This window comes from Eptesicus fuscus, chromosome 3 (genome assembly GCF_027574615.1).
Source record: "Eptesicus fuscus isolate TK198812 chromosome 3, DD_ASM_mEF_20220401, whole genome shotgun sequence".
Taxonomy (NCBI): Eukaryota; Metazoa; Chordata; class Mammalia; order Chiroptera; family Vespertilionidae; genus Eptesicus; species Eptesicus fuscus.
In genome coordinates, this window is record NC_072475.1 from 1,662,998 (window position 1) to 1,671,227 (window position 8,230).

Genomic DNA, 8,230 nt, shown 5'->3' on the forward strand with positions numbered 1-8,230 from the left:
CCAATTTGGTTCTCATTGGTCAGTTCCTATGCTAGTCAGCGTCAGAAGCTCCGCCTCCTAGGCAGCCATTGGTTCCCCACAGCACCCACCTTTGGTTCTGATTGGTTGGTTCCTATGCCAGTCAGCATCTCCAGGCCCATCTCTGGGCCTGATCAAAGAGGCGGGGCTTAACCGCAGCCCCGGGAGGCGGGGAGAGAAAGAAAAGCCTGGCTGCTGGTGAAGACCAGAAAGAAAGAGGGAGAGAGAGAGAGAGGTAAGTACACAGACCAACAGCTTCCACTGAGGCTGCAGTTCAGACCCCGACTTACTTCCTGGGTCTCAGCCACCCAGGCAGTCAGTGTTGGGTCTCAGGCTGCAGCTGGGCAACCCAGCGCTGACTTCCGGATGGTCTGCGTTTGGTCGCAGGCTCGGCCCCTTCCCAAGCCCCAGGCTTTAGGCTTGGGAAGTGCCACCCCCCCCGTCCCGCCCCACCCCTCCAATCGCAGGCTCAGCCCCTCCAATCGCAGGCTGGGAGTGACCTGGGTGCGAGGAGGTTCCCGGGACCCAGGTATGTACGCAAATTAACCGCCATCTTGTTGGGTTAATTTGCATACTCACTCTGATTGGCTGTGGGCGTAGCAGAGGTACGGTCAATTTACATGTTTCTCTATTATTAGGTAAGATTATTTTGGTTATTCCTCACCATTTTTCCATTTATTTTTATCTATTTTTGTTATTGTTGTTGTTTTGTTTGTTTTCTTTTATTGATTTTTAGAGAGAATGGAAGGAAGGGGGAGAGATACAGAGATAACGTCAAGGTGAGAGAGACGCATCAATTGGTTGGCTCGTTCGTGCATGCACCCTGACCAGGGCCAAGGATCAAGACTGCAACTGAGGTACATGCCCTTGACCAGGGTGGAGCCTGGGACCCTTCAGTCCACAGGCCAATGCTCTATCCAGTGAGCCACACTGGCCAGGGTTTGCTGCCATTTTTATGTCCATTCACTCAGTGGGTATTTGGTAGTCCTGCCTGCTGCCTGCACACAGTAGGTGCTCCCGCTCCCCGCACACAGCAGGCGCTCCACGAAGCCGTTCTTGCCTGAAACATACTCTCGTGGGTGTGACCTGAACTCCACATACAGCTCTGCCACACCCCCCTTCCCTGTGCCACATCACCCAGCAAAGCAGATTCAAAGGCCCCCAAAGAGGAGAAACACAACCTGAAATCACGGCATTTTTTTTTTTTTTTTTTTTTTAGTTTATTTTTTTATTATTTTTTTTTTTTTAAATTTCTTTATTGATTAAGGTGTCACATATTTGTCCTCATCCCCCCATTCCCATCCCACCCCTCTCCCCACGCATGCCCCAATCCCCTGTTGAACTTAACCGTTGGATAGGCTTATATGCATGCATACAGGTCCTTTGGTTGAACTCTCCCCCTCCCCCCACCCTCCCCCTACCCTCCCGTATCCTCCCTCTGAGGCCCGATAGTCCGATCGATGCCTCCTTGCTTCTGGTTCTGTTCTTGTTCCTCAGTCTATGTTGTTCATCATTTCCTCTAGATGAACGAGATCAAATGTCACTAGATATATACTAATAAGAACTGAATGTGAGACGAGCAATAATATTTATGCTGACAGGCAAATGAATCAATCTGTAGCGAGCTTCCCCCTGGACCAACAGTTCTTTTGAGACCCAATTTCGATGTCCAGTAGTTCCTTATGTGTACATGTCAGCACTGACCCCTCAGCTCTGGATGGTGGACAAATGGTGGTAATGGAGGTCTGACTCCCTCTGGTTTGGTCTCGGCCGATCCCAGGGGCACGGCGTCACCTGGACTAAGGGGCACGTGGCCTCACCCATATCCAAGGGGCGCGTGGTCTCACCCGGGCCTGGGACCCAGCCTCACCCGGATGGATCCAGGGGCGCACGGCTTCACCCGGACCCAGGATCTGGCTTCACCCGTACCCAAGGACACTTGGCCTCTCCCAGACCCAGGGGCACGTGGCCTCACCCGGGCTTAGTTGCACAAGGCCTCACCTGGATCCAGGGACACATGGTCTCTCCAGGACCCAGGGACGCTTGGCCTCTCCCAGACCCAGGGCCACTTGGGCTCACCCGGGCCTAGGTGCACGAGGCCTCACCCGGATCCAGGGACACATGGTCTCACCCGGACCCAGGGACGCTTGGCCTCTCCCAGACCCAGGGCCACTTGGGCTCACCCGGGCCTAGGTGCACGAGGCCTCACCCGGATCCAGGGACACATGGTCTCACCCGGACCCAGGGACGCTTGGCCTCTCCCCGACCCAGGGCCACTTGGGCTCACCCGGGCCTAGGTGCACGAGGCCTCACCCGGATCCAGGGACACATGGTCTCACCCGGACCCAGGGACGCTTGGCCTCTCCCAGACCCAGGGCCACTTGGGCTCACCCGGGCCTAGGTGCACGAGGCCTCACCCGGATCCAGGGACACATGGTCTCACCCGGACCCAGGGACGCTTGGCCTCTCCCAGACCCAGGGCCACTTGGGCTCACCCGGGCCTAGGTGCACGAGGCCTCACCCGGATCCAGGGACACATGGTCTCACCCGGACCCAGGGACGCTTGGCCTCTCCCAGACCCAGGGCCACTTGGGCTCACCCGGGCCTAGGTGCACGAGGCCTCATCCGGATCCAGGGACACATGGTCTCACCCGGACCCAGGGACGCTTGGCCTCTCCCAGACCCAGGGCCTCTTGGGCTCACCCGGGCCTAGGCGCACGAGGCCTCATCCGGATCCAGGGACGCATGGTCTCACCCGGACCCAGGGACGCTTGGCCTCTCCCAGACCCAGGGCCACTTGGGCTCACCCGGGCCTAGGTGCACGAGGCCTCACCCGGATCCTGGGACACATGGTCTCACCCGGACCCAGGGACGCTTGGCCTCTCCCAGACCCAGGGCCACTTGGGCTCACCCGGGCCTAGGTGCACGAGGCCTCACCCGGATCCAGGGACACATGGTCTCACCCGGACCCAGGGACGCTTGGCCTCTCCCAGACCCAGGGCCACTTGGGCTCACCCGGGCCTAGGTGCACGAGGCCTCACCCGGATCCAGGGACACATGGTCTCACCCGGACCCAGGGACGCTTGGCCTCTCCCCGACCCAGGGCCACTTGGGCTCACCCGGGCCTAGGTGCACGAGGCCTCGCCCGGATCCAGGGACACATGGTCTCACCCGGACCCAGGGACGCTTGGCCTCTCCCCGACCCAGGGCCACTTGGGCTCACCCGGGCCTAGGTGCACTAGGCCTCATCCGGATCCAGGGACGCATGGTCTCACCCGGACCCAGGGACGCTTGGCCTCTCCCAGACCCAGGGCCACTTGGGCTCACCCGGGCCTAGGTGCACGAGGCCTCATCCGGATCCAGGGACGCATGGTCTCGCCCGGACCCAGGGACGCTTGGCCTCTCCCAGACCCAGGGGCACGTGGCCTCACCCGGGCCTAGGTGCACGAGGCCTCACCCGGATCCAGGGACACATGGTCTCACCCGCACCCAGGGACGCTTGGCCTCTCCCAGACCCAGGGCCACTTGGGCTCACCCGGGCCTAGGTGCACGCAGCCTCACCCGGATCCAGGGACACATGGTCTCGCCTGGACCCAGGGGTGTGTGGGCTCTCCCAGACCCAGGGGCGCTTGGCCTCGCCCGGGCATGGGGTCCAGCGTCATCCGGGTCCAGGGGCACTTGGCCTCACCCGGACCCGGAGTCCGGCCTCACCTGGACCCAGGGGCATGTGGCCTCACCTAGACCCAGGGACGTGAGGCCTCACTTATACCCAGAGGCGTGTGACCAGACCCGAGTCCAGAGGCGCGCAACCCCGCCCGCACCCGGGTCTCAGCGGGGCCCCGTCTTCCCGATCCCAATTCCTGCCGGTCAATCCCCCCTCAGCAATTCCCCTGGCCATCCTTCCAGAGCTCCAGTATGGCTGCTGCAGAACTCGTCGGGCGGCGGCTCGGCGAAGTTCCGGTGCACCCGGTGCATGGCGGTGGGCCAGTCTGGCGTCGCTGCGTCGGCCCTTGGGTCTGCATAGGTGGCCGGTCGCCGAGCATGCGCACCTGGCCGCTTCCGGGGCGTTGAGATTCTTGACGGACTCAGAGGTCAGCAAGCGCGGAGTCTCCCACCCCATGTCTCATAGGGGCTCGTCTGTCCGTGCTTGGCTGCCAGTGGAGCCGTCCCCTTAGCCGGAGACCGCCGGGGGAACTGCGCCGAGCACGTTCCAGGCCGCTGTTGTATCGCCTGAGCCATAGTTCTTTTGTGTCGCCTGAGCTGTAGTTCTTAAAGTGTGGTCTTTGGGTCACCGGCATCAGCATCATCCCACATACCCCTCTTTTATTCTAGTTGTAGAGCATCTACTCAGCCAGCCCTATGGTGGTCTTGGATGGTGTCTGCTCTGCTCTCTTGTCGTAGTCTCAAAGTTGTTGTGGTAGGCAACAATCAGGCTTCCGCCCTATGCCTCCATCTTGGTCCTCCTTTGTATAGTTAAGTCTTGATTGTTGTTGGTGTCACTGGGGGGGCTCTCTTTGTCTATAAAGGAAGAGTTGCTGTGCAGGAGACACGTTTATGGGCCGGGTCTTGGTGCAGCAAAGCTTTGGCGCTCACTGAATATTCCCGTTGAATGTGTCCCTTATGCACATGGTTGAAATCTGGTGTCATCTCCCACAGACCACTAGATGCCCTCGTTTCTGGGTCTCCAATGGGGTGTAGATCAGCTACTGCCTTAGGCACTCAGCAAGGATTACAGCAAAAACTGTAGTTTCTTCCTCCTGTCTGAGTGGCCCTGGAGCAGTCCGACTAGAACAGCAGATCATCTGGTCCGCTGCCAGAGGGCAGGCCACCCACATGCATAAGCCGTTGCTTGGGGCGCAGGTGTGCCTGCAAGACTTGCGGGGCAGGTCTTCAAAACATGCGGGGCGGGTCCCAGGGCGGGGCGGGGTCTCAGGGCGCCAACAGGCCATGGTGCGGCGAGCCTCGATGGCTGTGAGTCTGGTCCTTCTGCCTTCCATGTATCTAAGTCCCCTCGTTCCGCACTCCAGCGCAGCAAACACTGATTGCTGGGCGCACCTCTGCAAGAGTCCCGCCTCTCCCCGCAGGCATCTGGGTCTCCCGGGGTTCGCCAGAAGATGGGTTTCAGGGTGATGGAGAGCTAATCTCCCTTAGGTTTGGAACAAAAGCCCCTTTCCCCCGCCACCAGCCAGACCCACGCACCTCCACACCTCATCCCCTCCGATTTCGCTGGGTGCGAGGCAACAGAACAGCCTTTAACCTCCGCCGCCATCTTTTTCAAACTTCTCAATTTGTACTTCTTAATCCCTTCATTTCAGTCAACTCTACTGAAGTCTAGCGCCGCCGGGAGGTGCAGGGAAAGGGCGCCCGGGCTTCCGTCCGGTTCGCGGTGCGCGCGTCCCGCGGAACCAGGCGCGCGAGGGCTGCGCGGCTGGGACGGGCGCTGGGCGGCCGCCGAGCTCCAGGCACCGCCATCACCGTGTTCCGGACGTCGCCGCCGCGGCGTCCCCCCAATTTATACTTTTTAATCCCTTGAATTCAGTCAACTCTACTGAAGTCTAGCGCCGCCGGGAGGTGCACGGAAAGGGCGCCCGGGCCTCCGTCTGGTGCGCGGTGCGCGCGTCCCGCGGAACCAGGCGCGCGAGGGCTGCGCGGCTGGGACGGGCGCTGGGCGGCCGCCGAGCTCCAGGCACCGCCATCACCGTGTTCCGGACGTCGCCGCCGCGGCATCCCCCCAATTTATACTTTTTAATCCCTTGAATTCAGTCAACTCTACTGAAGTCTAGCGCCGCCGGGAGGTGCACGGAGAGGGCGCCCGGGCCTCCGTCCGGTGTGCGGGGTGCGCGGCCCGCGGGACCAGGCGCGCGGGGGCTCCGCGGCGGGGACGGGTGCTGGGAGGCCGCCGGGCTCCGGGCGCCGCCGCTGCGGCGGCGTCCCCAGCGTCCCGGGCCGGGCGGCCTGCGGGGGCGGCGGAGTTGCGAAAGTGAGTGAGTTTCCCAGGGTTTCGCCCGGAATGGGGTTCAGTGCAATCGGAGCCGGTGCTCAGCGCACTCCGGAGCCTTTATCTCCTTCCTGCCAGTGAACGCCGGCCAGGTCATCAGCCGCCCCCTCCTCTCCGGTTCCATCCTCCCCGCAGGCGCGTGTGCTCATGTCTCCGCCCGTTTCTCCATACCTCAGGCTTTTGCGGCTCCCCCGACTGTCCCCGTGGCCTTCTCCTTCCCCCCAGCTGTGGGCATTTCAGTCCGCCAGCTCTCCTGTGGTTCTGGACGATGTCCGTTCTGACCTCTAGTTGTATTTTTGAAATTGTTGTGCCCGGCTGCAGGTTAGGTGTTTAACCTATGCCGCCATCTTGGTTTCCCTTCTGAAATCACGGCATTTTTAATGACGCGCCTGGGTGGAGACCAGAAGTCTGCGCTTTCCTGGTGTCATTTTACGGTGCGGAGTTTTAAAATCAGTCCCATAGCGGACTGTGAGGGCGTGACCGCTGTTTTCCGTTCCCAGTGCCCTCACTCTAGCTGGGGCTTGTCTCCCTCAGGGAGACATCACTTCTCTCCCGTAGGCTCCTCCCCGTGCGTGACGGGAGGCCTGTGGACGCCTGGGGCTCAGGAGGGAAGAAAGGAGATGCCCATGAGCACCCTCCCCCCCTGGACCCTCCGCATCCTTCCTGCCGATTTGCCTGAACCCCTCGTCCTCACCCTCTCCCCTCCTCTCTCACAGCAATAAAAACCATATTTAAAAAGAGAGAGAGCCCTGACCGGTGTGGCTCAGTGGATAGAGCGTCGGCCTGCGGACTGAAGGGTCCCAGGTTCGATTCCGGTCAAGGGCATGTACCTTGGTTGCGGGCACATCCCCAGTGGGGGGTGTGCAGGAGGCAGCTGATCGATGTTTCTCTCTCATCGATGTTTCTAACTATCCCTCTCCCTTCCTCTCTGTAAAAAATCAATAAAATATATTTTAAAATAAATAAATAAAATAAAAAATTTTTTAAAAGAGAGAGAGAGAGGGGCACTCTGCGTGGGTTCCCAGTGAGGAGTGGACGGAGCAGCTTCCCCCACAGGTGGGAGTCCTGGGGGGACAGGACGAGCTGGAGGCTGGGGCCCCAGCCCCCTCCCAAGGGCAGGGCAGGTCGGGAAGGGAGGGAAAGAGGGGAGGGGCTGACCCCGGGTTTATGCTGTGGGTGGGAACAGAGGCTTCTCCACGAACAGGGGCTCAGCTCACCTCCCCTGCACACACCTCCCCCTGCACACACCTCCCCCTGCACACACCTCCCCCTGCACACACCTCCCCCCGCACACACCTCCCCCCGCACACACCTCCCCCCGCACACACCTCCCCCTGCACACACCTCCCCTTACACACCTCCCCCCGCACACACCTCCCCCCGCACACACCTCCCCCCGCACACACCTCCCCCTGCACACACCTCCCCTGCACAGACCACCCCCTGCACACACCTCCCCCCGCACACACCTCCCCTTACATACACCTCCCCCCGCACACACCTCCCCCTGCACACACCTCCCCTGCACAGACCACCCCCTGCACACACCTCCCCCCGCACACACCTCCCCTTACATACACCTCCCCCCGCACACACCTCCTCCCGCACACACCTCCCCCCGCACACACCTCCCCCCGCACACACCTCCCCCCGCATACACCTCCCCCCGCACACACCTCCCCCCGCACACACCTCCCCTGCACACACCTCCCCCCGCACACACCTCCCCCCGCAAACACCTCCCCCCGCACACACCTCCCCCTGCATACACCTCCCCTTGCACACCTCCCCCTGCACACACCTCCCCTGCACAGACCACCCCCCGCACACACCTCCCCCCGCACACACCTCCCCCCGCACACACCTCCCCCCTCACACACCTCCCCCTGCATACACCTCCCCTTACACACCTCCCCCTGCACACACCTCCCCTGCACAGACCACCCCTGCACACACCTCCCCCCGCACACACCTCCCCCCGCACACACCTCCCCCCGCACACACCTCCCCCCGCACACACCTCCCCCCGCACACACCTCCCCCCGCACACACCTCCCCCCGCACACACCTCCCCCTGCACACACCTCCCCTGCACAGACCACCCCTGCACACACCTCCCCCCGCACACACCTCCCCTTACATACACCTCCCCCCGCACACACCTCCCCCTGCACACACCTCCCCTGCACAGACCACCCCTGCACACACCTCCCC